The sequence below is a fragment of the Lactuca virosa genome, chromosome 8 (genome assembly GCF_052849685.1).
Source record: "Lactuca virosa cultivar CGN04683 chromosome 8, Lactuca_virosa_CGN04683_v6, whole genome shotgun sequence".
Taxonomy (NCBI): Eukaryota; Viridiplantae; Streptophyta; class Magnoliopsida; order Asterales; family Asteraceae; genus Lactuca; species Lactuca virosa.
In genome coordinates, this window is record NC_136433.1 from 303261815 (window position 1) to 303278686 (window position 16872).

The window sequence follows — 16872 nt, forward strand, 5'->3', positions numbered from 1 at the left end:
GATCTTATTTGTAAAAAGGATTTAAAATGCAAAGATTTTGGATTTTGGGTAAAAAGTGTAAAAATTGCGAAAAAAGTGGACTAAAATACAATTCTTTTAAACTTTCTAAAATTTACTTTTGGGCTTAAAACATTATTTAAATAAGTGTTTGGGTCAAAGATGTCAAGAAAAATAGTTCAAGGACCTAATATGTCATTTTTTTATAAAAATGGCAAACATTGCCAACTTTACAAAATAAGGGGCTGAATAGGTCAAACTAATGTTTTTGGTCAATTATGTTGATAATAATAATAATTGGGTCAAAATATACAAAACTTTATAACTTATGGGTTGTAAATAGAAAAATAACTATTTTTATAAACCTATAAATCGTTATAAAACAAATTCGTGATTTATACGACATATCGATTAAACAACTCGCAACATTAATACTATACAACACAAGTAAACGTACAAATGGTTGGGCTTGAGAGATTCTAATCATGCTTAATGGGCCTTCGTGACTCATTAACATGGCTTTTGGGCCCAACATAAATAATACATCTTATTGGGCCTCCTGTGACCCAATTACATGCTTAAGGGACCCTCAATGGTTTTTACATGCTATTGGGCCTCAGTGGCCCATTAGCATTACTAGTAAGGTCCAAATAAATCATATGCGAAATGGGCCAACGCGCTTTTCGTATGCTCGACAGCCGTAAATAACATACGAAATTAGTAGGGCCTAATAGTCCTCTTCTCCTCGTCTGTTAGGCTTACCTTCTCTTCAAGTAAACAAAAATCAAGATCATTAATCAAGGTTAATCAAATTCATGTGGATCGAGTGAGTAATAACGGGTGACACCAATAAGTGTCGGTCGTAGTCTGTAGTTGTAATCAAAGTCTCCTGGAGGGAGAGCGAGAGTTTGTGTATAGATCTATACGAGGGTGACTCCCCCACACCTAAGCTATTCGCTACAGTTAGACTCGGCCAGTCCAGGGTGACAAAGTCTTAAGATCAAATTTCGGTGTTCATTAGAATACCAAGACAGACGAACTAGTCATTATCATGCATGGTTATAACGACTCACGTAGAAATCCGACATCATTAATCAAGGGAAATCATATTCATTCGATGTAACGATACAATAATGCAAAACAATCATAACTTTTTATCGGGAAACATCGGGTTTTCCGGGGAAACCAATCTTGCTCATTTGTACTTTCAAAAACTATAATGCAAAACTTCCCCTTTATTCACGTCTTGAAATCATTCATGCATATACTTACATGATCATCACCACATTTTCAAGAAACGTTTTAATACAGAAAATATCGGATTTTCTGGGTTTTACGAATGACATAAACTACTTTACATCAAACACACTTATGAACTCACCAACATTATATATGTTGACCGTTTTCAAAATAACTTGTATTCTCAGGTAATCGTTAGACAAGGAAGCATCCAGTGTGTTGAAAGTTTCTTTTGTAGTTGTTAATCACCAAACACTTTATATTTGGAAATCATGTAATGTAAACCTTGTACTCGATGTAAACAATGCCAGTTGTACTATGTAATGTTTGGTGATGAATGTGTTACGATTCATGTATATTCATTGTGATGATATTTCAATTTAAGTCACGCGAGCCCTCGGACGTTTCCGCCGTCTGGTTCGGGGGTGTGAAAGGTTGGTATCAGAGCTCTGTTTATAGTGAACTAGCATATCTAACCACACATTGATATGCAACTATAAACCCAAAGAGGGACTAAATAACTCTGAACAAAACAAATAAAATATACCAATAAACACTCTTATTTGTGCGACTTAGAAAAATGAACACAATAACAAATTGAATAAAACGATTGGGAGAACCTGACATCTCGGTTAAGCCAAGACTGTTCACAGTTGTATTAGGGATGAATGTAGCCTGATCAACTACATTTCTTCGTAATACAACTATCACATGCCCTAGAACGATCGCGATGGTCAGTAAACCCAAGGCATACCCTATTGTTAAACAAGAAGAATGCATCAACCCAATTTTTATAACAACTAAAAATATTTTATGATTAATAATAGTTTATTGATATACCCCCCCCCTTGCAGACAGTATGGCTGGGTTCCATCTCCCTGGAGATCCGTATTTCCCCAATCAGGGAAATAACGGATGGCTAGAGGAATCCGATGAGGAGCCTGAAGAGGATCCCATGGAAGAAGAGGAACCGGAAGAGGAAATCGAAGAGGAACCTGCAGAACCTGTGGCAGACATGGAAGAGGAAGAGTCGGGTGGCGACAGCAGCGATGATTCGGACACTGAGTCTGTAGTCATCAACCCCCATACCCAGTGAGGGTGCCAGCTCACCGGATGGGCCCTAACGGCCCTACCCCTCCCTGGGGTATCGGCATTTGGAGATGGAGCAGACAACAGGGACAGCGACCCCTGTTTGGCATGGCTCGCCAGTTCTATGACTTGAGGGAGGGAGGACCGGCTGACCGAGCACTTCCTTTCATGGTGAGACGATTACGGAACACTGGCGACCTGGCCCAGGACACGGCCGAGCAACTGAATCAGATGCGAGCCGCAGTGGCCCGGGCGGAGCGAGAAACTCAAGAGGTAATCCATAACTTTCAGGTACGTCAAGCGATGTGGGAGGATCGACTACGAGCCACAGAACGTTAGGTGGCATGTCTTCAGGGCGCATCCACATCGTCAGCCCCACCACCCGACGCATCTCAGAGCACTTCGGACCAGTAGACTTCCCTACTAGTGCTATGTTCTCTATGTTCGCTATATTATGTACTACCGACTCCATGTTTAAGTAATTACACTACTCATAGAGTCGTTATGCTGTCGAACTTTGTACCTCTATGTATGCTCTTTCGAGCAACTTTTCATGTATCAAAGTACAGATATTATTAGTGAAAAATATTATGTGTTGTATGGTGATGTTGTGACCTGCTATGTGTTTTATACTATTATTGTTTGGTGTGAATTTATGGGAACAATTAGATATAAAAATTGATTCACGAAATTCTCAACTTAAAAACAATTCATACTCAACATATTTCTGTTCCGTAACAGCAAGATGCCTCAGAGACCAAACCGCAGAAATAATCAACCCCCGACACCACCGGAAGTCAACTCAGCTGCGTTGCAAGCCGTTGTATCTGCTGCGGTCACAGCAGCCATGGCGCAAATCCACCAAGGGAACAATGGCGGAGGAAACGGGCAGGGAGCTGGAAGTTCAAACAACGGAATAAATCAAGGACCTACCAAAAAATGCTCTTACAAGGACTTCACCAACGCCAAGCCACGAACCTTTAATGGAACGGGAGGTGTCATAGCCCTAAAGAGGTGGATTGAGAAAATTGAATCCGTCTTTGAAATTTGCGGGTGTCCAGATGGGTGCAAGGTCAAGTTCGCAGCATGTACCTTTGTTGATCAAGCTCTTTCATGGTGGAATGGTCACATTGAAGCCATGACCCTTCCAGTGGCAAACGCGATGCCCTGGGAATAACTGAAGGAAATGATGTTGGCAGAGTACTGCCCTAGGGGCGAGATACAAAAGATGGAACAAGAATTGTGGAACTTGACAGTTCAGAACTCCAACATCGAAGCATACATATCCAGGTTTAGCGAGCTATCCCTTCTGTGTCTGGGTATGATCACCTCAGAAGGGAAAAAGATTGAGAGGTTCATCTGGGGATTGACTGCACCTATCCAAGGGAATGTCATTGCGGCAAACCCTGAGACGTTTGATAGCGCCAAAAGATTGGCCAAGAAACTGTATGATCATGGCAACAAGAAGAGTGTTAAGATCGTGGAAGCGGATGTTAAGAAGGAAGAAGAGAATAAGAAAGGAAAGAGTAACAAGAGAAGAGGTAAACAGAACTCAGAATCATCTAAGAAGCAACAGACAGTGATTGTCCATGCAGCAACCCAAGCTACCCCAGCACCACATGCTCCAGCCTCATCCACGCCGAATACTCCGAAGCAGTACACATGGAATCTTCCCAAGTGTAACAAATGTAACTACCATCACCTGGGGGAATGCAGAGAGATGATGTGCACAAGATGCAACCGGAAGGGCCATACAACAAAATATTGTAGGACCCAGTTTCCGCAAAACCAAATGCACAACAACAACAACAACAACACCAAGGATGGAGCCAGTTATACCTATTATGGGTGCGGGAAGACTGGACATTTCATACAAAATTGTCCCAATGCGAACACCCAGGCGACAGGAGCAACAGGAAGAGTGCTGACTATGGGGCAAGGAGAAGCGGTTCAGGATCCCGCTGTCGTCACCGGTACGTTTCTCCTTAACCACTCTTATGCATGCATCCTGTTTGATACCGGGGCAGAGCGAAGCTTTGTGAGTAACAAATTCAAACACTTGCTAAAACAACAACCCCAAAAGCTTAATGAAACCTTTACGGTGGAAATGGCTAATGGGAAAACAGAATCAGCCAGGGAAATCTATGTAGGATGTACCCTAACTTTAAATCAGCATACCTTTCAAATAAACTTGATGCCTGTAACTATTAGGAGTTTTGATGTGATTATCGGCATGGACTGGTTGAGCCCCCATCATGCCGAAATTTTGTGTCGCGAGAAGGCCGTTCAACTTCATCTCCCTAATCACGAAACCCTAATTATATACGAAGACAAACCCAGTACGAACCTTCGTCTTATCTCGTGCATTAAGGCACAAAAGTGTATACAAAAGAAGGACTTGGCGTTTCTGGCACACATAGTGGATAAGTCCAAGGAAGAGGTCAATATTCGAGACATCCCAGTGGCTTGCGACTTCCCGGACGTCTTTCCCGAAGACCTTCCGGGGATACCCCCAGAAAGACAAGTCGAGTTCCGAATTGACCTGGTACCGGGTGCTACGCCAATAGCCAAATCACCCTATAGGTTGGCTCCTGCGGAGATGCAAGAACTGTCAAGCCAACTCAGCGAGCTCTTGAGTAAAGGATTCATCCGACCTAGCTTCTCACCCTGGGGAGCTCCGGTCCTTGTTGTTAAGAAGAAGGATGGATCCTTTAGGATGTGTATCGATTATAGAGAGCTGAATAAGCTCACTATCAAAAATTGCTACCCACTTCCACGAATCGACGACCTGTTCGACCAGCTCCAGGGAGCAAATTACTTCTCTAAGATAGATCTATGGTCCGGCTACCACCAGATCAAGGTCCGGGAAGAGGATATTCCCAAAACCGCTTTCCGAACCCGCTATGGACATTATGAATTCGTTGTAATGCCCTTCGGTCTAACGAATGCCCCTGCCGCATTCAAGGACCTAATGAATCGAGTCTGCCGACCATTCCTCGACAACTTTGTCATCGTTTTCATCGACGATATTATAGTCTATTCTCGAAGCGGAGAGGAGCATGGCCGACATCTCCGGCAAATCTTGGAAACCCTACGAACTGAAAAGTTATACGCAAAACTCTCTAAATGCGAGTTCTGGCTCCGTAGCGTGAACTTTTTAGGTCATGTTGTCAGCCAAGAAGGGATACATGTGGACCCTTCTAAGATCAAATCCATTGAAGGATGGGCAGTCCCAGCAACACCCACAGAAATTCGTCAATTTTTAGGTCTCGCAGGCTATTACAGGAGATTCATTCAGAACTTCTCCAAAACATCCAAGCCACTTACCATGCTTACACAAAAGGGCGTGCCATTTGAATGGACAGGAAAGCAGGAGGTTACCTTCTGAACTCTGAAGTGAGCTCTCTGTAGTGCACCCGTACTATCACTACCAGAGGGAACAGAGGACTTCGTAGTTTACTGCGATGCTTCGAATCAGGGTTTAGGCTGTGTACTCATGCAGCGAGGTAAGGTGATAGCTTATGCATCCTGAAAACTAAAGACACATGAGGTGAATTATACCACCCATGATCTCGAATTGGGGAGCCGTGGTCTTCGCCTTGAAAATTTGGAGGCACTACCTTTATGGTACCAAGTGCACCATTTTCACCGACCACAAGAGTCTCCAGCACATTTTAAATCAAAAGGAGTTGAACATGAGGCAGCGAAGATGGGTTGAGCTGCTAAACGATTATGAGTGCGAAATCAAGTACCACCCAGGCAAGGCTAACGTGGTAGCTGATGCCTTGATTCGGAAAGAATAATCCAATCGTCGTGTGAAGACTCTTTCAATAACCATCCAATCCCATCTGTCCTCACAAATCAAAGCAGCCCAGTTCGACGCCATGAAGACAGAAAATAGAACGAGCGAAGCGTTACGTGGAATGGAAAAGAACTTCGAAGTCAAGGAGGATGGAACATATTATTTCATGAACCGAATTTGGGTCCCTAAACTTGGAGGATTCAGAGAAGTAGTTATGAATGAATCTCATAAGACACGATACTCCATCCATCCAGGGTCATATAAAATGTACCTGGATGTCAAGCAATGTTATTGGTGGCCTAACATGAAGGCAGAGATTGCCACTTACGTTAGCAAATGCCTCACTTGTGCTAAAGTGAAGGTAGAGTATCAAAAGCCCTCGGGACTATTACAACAGCCGGTAATACCCGAGTGGAAATGGGAAAGGATTACTACGGACTTTGTGACCAAATTACCCAAGACAACAGATGGATTGGATACCATATGGGTGATAGTCGACAGGTTGACAAAATCCGCCCATTTCCTGCCAATAAAGGAGACATACAAGATGGAGAGACTAACAAGAATCTACATCAAGGAAATTGTGAGACTCCATGGAGTACCAATATCTATCATCTCAGATCGAGATAGTAGGTTCACTTCACGCTTTTGGCAATCGCTACAGAAGGCTATGGGGACACAACTCGACATGAGCACTGCTTACCACCCACAGACGGATGGTTAAAGTGTGCAAACCATTCAAACGCTTGAGGATATGCTTCGAGCATGTGTGATAGACTTTGGAAGGTCGTGGGATACCCACTTACCTTTAATTGAGTTTTCATACAACAACAGTTATCACACAAGCATCAAAGTTGCTCCTTTCGAAGCATTATATGGTCGTAAATGTAGATCACCGTTGTGTTGGACAGAGGTAGGCGACACTCAGCTGGCAAGAGGGCAAACACCAAGCAATGCATTAACAAGACCAGAAATCATACGCGAAACGACAGAGAAAATAGTTCAAATCAAAGCTCGACTTCAAGCATCACGCGACCGACAGAAGAGCTACGCCGATAAGCGGCGAAAGCCCTTGGAATTTCAAGTCGGGGACTGAGTGTTGTTAAAGGTCTCCCCCTGGAAAGGGGTGATCCGTTTTGGGAAACGGGGAAAACTAAACCCACGGTACATTGGACCATTCGAGATTCTTGCCCGAATTGGTCTAGTGGCTTATAGACTGTAGCTGCCTACCGAACTCAGTAGTGTACACCCCGTGTTTCATGTTTCCAATTTGAAGAAGTGCTTATCCGACGAAACCCTCGTCATTCTGTTAGAAGAAATCGAAATCAACGAGAATCTCCTGTTCATCGAGGAACCAGTTGAAATCATGGATAGGGAGGTGAAGCGTACTAAGCAAAGCCGCATTCCAATAGTGAAAGTTCGGTGGAACGCGAAGCATGGACCGGAATTCACATGGGAACGCGAAGACCAGATGAAGCAAAAGTACCCTCACCTATTCTCGCCTTCTCAAATCTAGCTTCAAAAGAGAATTTCGGGACGAAATTCCCTCTAACGGGGGGATGATGTCACAACTAGCATTCTATCTAGGAAATTCTGTACTCTTGTAAACATTATCTACTGTAAACTCGTAAACCTTAATTCATGATATGCTTGAAATTCAACCTATGGAAGCACATTCAAAATTAGATTCATCAAGTAAAGTTGAAAACCCTAGAAATCCCGGTTTAAGTCCATTATGGACTAGGATTTCCTTATTGGGCCTAATGGGCCAATAAACTTCCAATTTGACTATTTTGGGCTCAGGACTCTTAAATGGGCTCTCATTCGACCCACTTTCATGAGACTTAACCTTTTTAGGCTTTATAAGCCTAAAATGGACTAGTTTACCTTTAATGGGCCTTATTGGGCCATAACAATCCAATAAGCCCTAAAGAGCCACAAATCCATTTTTTTCATGCAAAAATTGGGCCGTAATCCACTCCAAGGGCCCAATGGGCCGAAAACTATCAAGTTGGGCTTCACATTTCGAAACTCAAACACTAAGGCCCAAATCTGTTCTTTCCCTTCTCTCTCTCTCGGCCCAAGTAGAAGACAAAATAAAAAGAGATGTACTTAGGGAGGGTTGACTTTGATGCCACCTCCCTACTATTCAACATGTAACAATGCTATAATCTCTCATACTTCCATGCATGTCAACTCATTATATCTCTCTTCCCCTCTCTTTTTCTTCTTCGGCCGAGAACACAAGGAAAACACCCACACACAACATCAAACTTCTTCCAAACTCTCTCAAGTATCCTCCTCCTTCCCACTCCAAAATCTCGAAATTTTGCTTGTGTATCAAGAGGATTTCAAGAGAATATCATCACTTCTTGGTAAGTTGTACTTAGATCCATGGTTTAGTTTCTTGATTCTTTTATAAATCTCCTTCTAACTCATGAAAGTTCATGATCATGCTTCTTAGAACCTATCTAATCCAAAGTCTTCTCAAGAAGCTTTCTAGGGCCGAAAATAACATCAAACTCTTCCATTCTTTCTTCAAATCGAAAACATCAAAGCAAGGTGAGTTCATACCCCTCTATATTCGGTTTTCATATGTTTTATGGGGGAGAATGCAAGTCAAATGTGAAGATCTATGTGTATTTGTATGATATGTGTGATTTCTTGTGTTTTTGTGGTATATATGTGCTAAAATGAAAGATATTTTGAGATCTATAGTTCAAAAAGGAAACATATGTGATCTAGGTCATATTACCCTTAACATGTCATGATAAACTAATATACAAGCTTTAAAATAACACACTACAACATAAAACTCATTATTGGACTATTTTTGTCAAATAAGTAAAAGTTTGGGAAAAAGTTGTCATTTACGGTTTTTACAAGGTTCAAAATGTCAAAACTGTTAAAATGGAAGTTTCTATGAACATTATGTTTTTTTTGAAGGACTAAAACGAAATTGTGGCTTATTGGGCTAAATTTTGGGCTTTTCGGCCCATAGGCCCAAAGTTGCGAAAAATATGGTTTTTAAGGTGCTGAAATGGTAAATTTCTCAAAACAGGGGGTAGAAAAGTAAATAAATCTATTTCTGGGGTTTAAAATGATCTTATTTGTAAAAAGGATTTAAAATGCAAAGATTTTGGATTTTGGGTAAAAAGTGTAAAAATTGCGAAAAAGGTGGACTAAAATACAATTCTTTTAAACTTTCTAAAATTTACTTTTGGGCTTAAAACATTATTTAAATAAGTGTTTGGGTCAAAGATGTCAAGAAAAATAGTTCAAGGACCTAATATGTCATTTTTTTATAAAAATGGCAAACATTGCCAACTTTACAAAATAAGGGGCTGAATAGGTCAAACTAATGTTTTTGGTCAATTATGTTGATAATAATAATAATTGGGTCAAAATATACAAAACTTTATAACTTATGGGTTGTAAATAGAAAAATAACTATTTTTATAAACCTATAAATCGTTATAAAACAAATTCGTGATTTATACGACATATCGATTAAACAACTCGCAACATTAATACTATACAACACAAGTAAACGTACAAATGGTTGGGCTTGAGAGATTCTAATCATGCTTAATGGGCCTTCGTGACTCATTAACATGGCTTTTGGGCCCAACATAAATAATACATCTTATTGGGCCTCCTGTGACCCAATTACATGCTTAAGGGACCCTCAATGGTTTTTACATGCTATTGGGCCTCAGTGGCCCATTAGCATTACTAGTAAGGTCCAAATAAATCATATGCGAAATGGGCCAACGCGCTTTTCGTATGCTCGACAGCCGTAAATAACATACAAAATTAGTAGGGCCTAATAGTCCTCTTCTCCTCGTCTGTTAGGCTTACCTTCTCTTCAAGTAAACAAAAATCAAGATCATTAATCAAGGTTAATCAAATTCATGTGGATCGAGTGAGTAATAACGGGTGACACCAATAAGTGTCGGTCGTAGTCTGTAGTTGTAATCAAAGTCTCCTGGAGGGAGAGCGGGAGTTTGTGTATAGATCTATACGGGGGTGACTCCCCCACACCTAAGCTATTCGCTACAGTTAGACTCGGCCAGTCCAGGGTGACAAAGTCTTAAGATCAAATTTCGGTGTTCATTAGAATACCAAGACAGACGAACTAGTCATTATCATGCATGGTTATAACGACTCACGTAGATATCCGACATCATTAATCAAGGGAAATCATATTCATTCGATGTAACGATACAATAATGCAAAACAATCATAACTTTTTATCGGGAAACATCGGGTTTTCCGGGGAAACCAATCTTGCTCATTTGTACTTTCAAAAACTATAATGCAAAACTTCCCCTTTATTCACGTCTTGAAATCATTCATGCATATACTTACATGATCATCACCACATTTTCAAGAAACGTTTTAATACAGAAAATATCGAATTTTCTGGGTTTTACGAATGACATAAACTACTTTACATCAAACACACTTATGAACTCACCAACATTATATATGTTGACCGTTTTCAAAATAACTTTTATTCTCAGGTAATCGTTAGACAAGGAAGCATCGAGTGTGTTGAAAGTTTCTTTTGTAGTTGCTAATCACCAAACACTTTATATTTGGAAATCATGTAATGTAAACCTTGTACTCGATGTAAAAAATGTCAGTTGTACTATGTAATGTTTGGTGATGAATGTGTTACGATTCATGTATATTCATTGTGATGATATTTCAATTTAAGTCACGCAAGCCCTCGGACATTTCCGCCGTCTGGTTCGGGGGTGTGACACATGGCGCTTTAACGGCTAGTGGTGCGACTTTCTAGGACAAACGTGGCTTACTCTTTCCAGAAAACGTTTGGAATTCAATAGGGGTTACATATAAAAGGAAATTCTACTCTCCTTTTACAATTACATGTTCAAATTTTCAGAAGTTCAAAAAGCCCTAATTTTCTCTGTTCTTCAAGAAGTTCTCAAAACCCTAATCAATGGCGGTTGATCCAAATTCCACTACTGAAGAAGTTGTTTCTCAACCACTGATGAAGATTCAAAGTACCGACTATCAGGTTGAAGGAGATGTGTCACTGTATCCAGAAGAACTCAAGATGTTGATTGTTTCTCTTAAACATTCAGGTCTTGCAACTGCAATGTTCAATGCTTTTGAAGTTCCGTTGTCATGGCCATCAATGGCTGGCTCCACTGCTTCTTACAACAAATCCACTGATCTTATCACATTCAATCTAGTGAATGAAAAGCGATTTCGTCTCTCGAAGAAGTTGTTTACTCAAATCTTGGTAATTCCAAATTCCCCTCCATTCTTTAAACCTACTGCTGATCAATTCATGTTTATGTTTAACGAGATGGGTCATCAACCTCCACTCGTTAAGATCAGTGATTTCAAGAAATTTGGTCTACCTTGCATATGGAATTTTCTGTTTGGAATATACCTTTGTTGCTTAACTGGGCGAAGTGTAGGGCTGGATAAGGGGAGAATAGAAGTTTATGGTATGGTAGCAGGGTTTCACTATGATTTCAATGTATATTATGCTACTCAGCTTTGGAAAGAGTTTATCAAGAGTTTGGAGAACACGAATGTGGTGAAAGGAATTTCGTGTGCACGTTACTGGAGCTTGGTTCTTCAGTATGTATATGAGAAAGAAGGTATTCCAGTTCCTGCTTATGAGGCAAAGGCAGAATTCGCAAAGTATCACTTTCCAAAGCATGTTGAAGATGATTTAGACGAATTCCCAAATGTTGCTCGAATTCCTGATGGGATGTTGAAGAAGGTTGATCCCACAAATTCTGTGTTGGTGGCATATTTGCAACATATTAATCCTTCAATCAAAACTGGAGTTTTGCTGAAAATCAGTGATGACGGTTCATCCAAAAAGTCGAAGAAGTCAAAGAAGGTTCCTGAAGAGGTTGTTGTTCACGAAAGTCCTACGAAACAATCTAAGACTAAGTCTCCTAAGAAGATTGCAAGTGAAACTGAGAAGCCTAAGGAGAAAGTTGTTCCTGAATCTTCGAATGAATTCATCCCTTCGAAATCAGGGGTGTTCAAACGATTACGGACATTCACATATCAGAAACGAACTTCATCAAAAGATCAGTCTCCAAATGTTCGTAAACCTCAGCTTAACCACCAAGGAGTGAAAGTTCGTGAAATTCCTACACCTGTTTCCCCATCCTCCAAGAAGCAAAGAGCTGAGGTTGTGGCGAAGCATATCAACAAGAAGAGGAAGAAACGAAAGATGGTTATTCGTGCAGAGTCATCCGATAGTGAGATAGTTCCAGAATCTCCTTTGGGTTCGAATTCTCCAAAAGTCTCACAACCACTCATCATAGAAACTGTTTCGACTCCAACAAAAACAGTTCCAATCGAGATTGTTGTATCCAAACCCATTCCTGCAACGGTTCCAATTTCTACAATTATTGCAAACGTATCTAATACGGATGCAAATGTTGTGGTGAGTGTTCCTCTATCTTCTCAAGGTAATCCTGAACCTATTACCAGTTCCTTTGTTTCACTTCCACCATTTATTATACCTGTTTCCACTACAAATGCTTCACCAACTTTCGTACCAAGTCTTAAACCAACCCTTTACTACACTATTTCCATCACAATCAACCGATCCACCAAAACCAAATTTCGATGAAGAAACTGATGGTGGAGGTTTCGGAGGAACGTTTGATGATATCCATTTCGATTCGGAAGAAGAGGATATACCAGATCACATGTTGATGTCTGGTAAGCAGTTCAAGATCCTAAATCGAAAACTCAATGCTATTCTTCAATCACAAGCTGATTCCGGTTCAAAGAACTCAGTGTCTGGGATTGAAGTTGATGTGATGCTCAAAGCTGTGGAGCTTCGTATGCAAAAACAAATGGATGTTATGGATAAAAATAACGAATTGAGGGTCAAAGCTCAGACGGATTCGTTTAACTCTACACTCAAAGATCTTCGTTTGGCAACAAAAGAACGACATGTTCTTTTTGTTAAAGATGTCAAGACAGTTCGGGAAGATGTAAATAGAAAACTTGAAGAGCTGAAGGCTGAGATTTCCAAAGAACTAAATGAGCTGAATTCAAATTATTTGACACTCCAGTCGAATGTTGATACTATTGTTGCTGCTGCCCGAACGATAGTTGAGTGGTATCAATATTTAACTCCAAAGTTTGATGAAAAGGATAAAGCTGATTCTCAAAATTTCGAAAAGATGGGTGTCTTGCTTGGGGAATTAAAATAATTAGTGTCGAAGCCTGCTCCTAATTCGTTTTTAACTCCTGAGTTTTTAACTAAGAAGTTACATTCTTTGGATCAAGCCATTCAGAAGGCTGTTGCTCCTATTTCGAAGTTTGCTCATATGTTACCAACTGGTGCCCCACCTGTTGTCATAGGGGTGCAAGGGGGAGAAAAGAAAACTCAAGAAGACAAACCTTCGAAAGTTCCAAAAGGGGATGATAAGCCGAAAATGATTGAGAAGATTGTAACTACTACTGGTGAAGTATCGAAAGTTGCATCTACTCAAGTTACAATTCCTATAATCCCAAAAGTAAATACAACAGAAGCAATCAAGACAACAACAAGACCCATTCTGAAGGGAATTGTTATTGGTTCGACAACTGAAGGAGGGAGTTCAAGTTCGTCAATGCCAAAAGTTTCAGAAGGGGTAAAAGATAAAGGGAAAGTGATTAGGGGTGTTCAAAACCGGATATCCGAAAATTTCGGATAGTACTTATTGACATCCGAATCCGTATCCGAAATTTCGGATATCCGAAATCCGGATATCCGAAATTTCGGATACGGATTCGGATATTAAACCGGATATCCGAAAATGTTGACCCTTCAAAAATATGTTGGATTACAAAATGAAGCATGTTTCAGTTACTTTGTAGCTATAAATCAAATATTTTTCACTTCATTTAGTTTTTTTTAAGGGTCGTAAAAAATAATAATGTCTTTTCATAATACTAATCAACACATGAAGTGAAATATTAATTTATTGCTTATGATATGTATTTATGTTAGCAAAACGGTTAAACAAATCAAACAAAAAATATATAATCAATATGTTTCACATATTAAAAAGTAGACAGAGTAACATTACTTGATTGCGTTAGATACTTTTAAAGGTTAAAAGGTCGGCACTATTTAATTTCATTTTTGAATATTCATATTTGTTTATTGTTAAAATCTAATGTACTCAACTTGGCAGAAACATGACATGGAATTATACATACATTTCACTCGAAAAAACATAAAATAAATTTAGTACCCAAAAATTCCAAAAAAAAACGTAATTAGCAGTGAAACATGCTCGATTAAAGTTAATAAACAAAAACACAAATGCCCAACTCTTCCCAAATATTCCTCTTTGAGATAAAAAAAATAATTGTAAAATTAAATATTTCGGATATCGGATATCCGAAATATCCGAAAATTCAGAATATGACTATCCGTATCCGAATCCGAAATACCGGATATCCGAAAATTCGGATTTCCAAAATTTCGGATAATTTCGGATCGGATTTTCGGATTTTCGTATCGGATTTTTCGGATGCGGATATTTTTGAACACCCCTAAAAGTGATTGTGGTTGAAAAACGAAGGAAGAAAAAAAGGCCAAAATTGAAGCTGAAATGGATATGCAAAGGCAAATACAGAGCATACTGAGACTTTGTGAAAATGATCCACCTGGTATGGAAGAGGGAGATCCAAAGAAGTTGTACAGTTATGAGAATATTGAAGCAAGAGTTTCTTACAATCGTATGTATGCATTTGAGAAGAAACCAAAGAGAAGCTACTCTATCACTAACACTGATATGAGTCAGCTTTATTTCCCAGTAAACGAAATGATGTTTATCATGGCTCAGTACAAGGTTGTTGAGAAGTTCGATAATGAGGAAGATTTTATTCATATGAAACTTAGGTTTCATGCAGTTGTTAGAAAAGAACCAGAAGAGATATGGTCTTTGGTGAAGATCAAGAAAGTTGTCAGCATAACGAATGATGTGATGTTCGAGAATATGATACAAAACTTTCGGTATCATGCTGTAAGAGAGAACAATCAAATGTGTGATTTCTCAGTTGCTAATTTCCCTCTAATGAACTTGAATGATCTTATTCAAGTTGCATTGATTCTGAAAGAGATAGAGGTTTTGCAACTTTAGGGAACTGACAAAGACGTTTTGAGGCTTGGTCTTGGGCATATCAAAATCTTCATAGACAATTAGTATGATTGTCTGGCATTGACTGATGTGGAGTTAGCATCAGCAATGGGAAAGGAAGTGAAAGTTGCAATGGAATTGTCGAAGACTCAAACTGAATTGAAGAATTATGCTGATGGGGAGATTTGCTTAAAGCCTTTTGGAATGGTATTTGATGGAAAAGACAAGAATGGCAAAGCTAAGAGGTTTTTGTTTTAGACTTTAGAGATTGAAAGATATACCACTTCACAATATACGAACTTCAGTGTTCGTATGAATAATTGCAAGAAAAACAATGATGGTGATAAGATGGAGTTAAGGAAGATTATAACATGCTATTCTGAGATACGAAGGATGATGCATTTTGCTGCACAAATTATCACGAATTGAGAATTTCGACATGATTACAAAGGGGGAGATTGTAGAGTCGAATTTTATTGTAATATGTCGAAGTCTGTGTAATTGTCTTTTTCGTATGTTCATTATGTATTTACTAAGGCATCTGTTTTTACGAAGCGTGAACGTCTAGCCTTAGTATTTTTTGTACTTTCAGCCTCCTATAAATAGGAGCTGAACATAGAGTAGAAGATAGAGTTTTACCATTTCTATTATCATTTTGTACTCGTGTTCATTGGAAGTAATGAGAGCTTAAAACAGACCTTATTTACTTCTCGTGTTCATCTTTACTCTGCTTTTGATTCTCATACTCGATTAATCACTTCTACATTCATGTTTCGAAGCTACAAGTTACAAACAAAGAAGACTTTCTGAATGGTTTTGCTCTTTTGAAAGTTTTCATTGATGGATATTATGGAGCATTAGCTTTAACATATATCGAATTGGCTAAGTCTTTGGACAAAGAGGTATCTGTTCCTCAAACTGTTCATGTGAGTAAGGCGAGTTTGAAAAACTTTGAAGATGGAGAGATCAGCTTGAAGCCTTTGGGAATTGTTTTCGTTGGAAAGAACAAAAAGGGAAATAATTCAAAATTCATGTTCCCAGTGTGTGATGTTGAAAGGTTTACAACACCTCACTACACAAATCTTCTGGTTCGAATTAACATTTGTACCAAGAACAATGAGAAAGATAAAGTTGAGATTCGAAAGCTTGTTAACTGGTATGCTGAGATCAGAAGAGTTATCCATCAGACTGCGAAGATTTTAATAACTTGATTCGTCATAGCTCACAAAGGGGGAGAATGTAGAGGTCGAATTTAGTTGTGAGGTGTCGAATTTCGTTGTTAGCTTTGATAGTTTGTAATCTTATTACAAGGGCATTTTAGTGTTCGAAGTCCAGTATACTTAGTCCCTTGTATTTTTTTCGCTTTCTGGTTCCCTATAAATAGGTGAACAGTACTAGAGTTAGATAAGAACTTCGTTGTAATTGTCTAAACACTCTGTATTCTTTTGAAAGCTTATTGATCCAAACAGACATTATTTACATCGTGTGGTCTACGTTTATCTTTTACTCTGATCGTATTGTTCTTACTTGATTGATTTACAACTACACTTCTTTTCAACGAATAGTATGTTAATGACATGATTTACTCTGCCACTT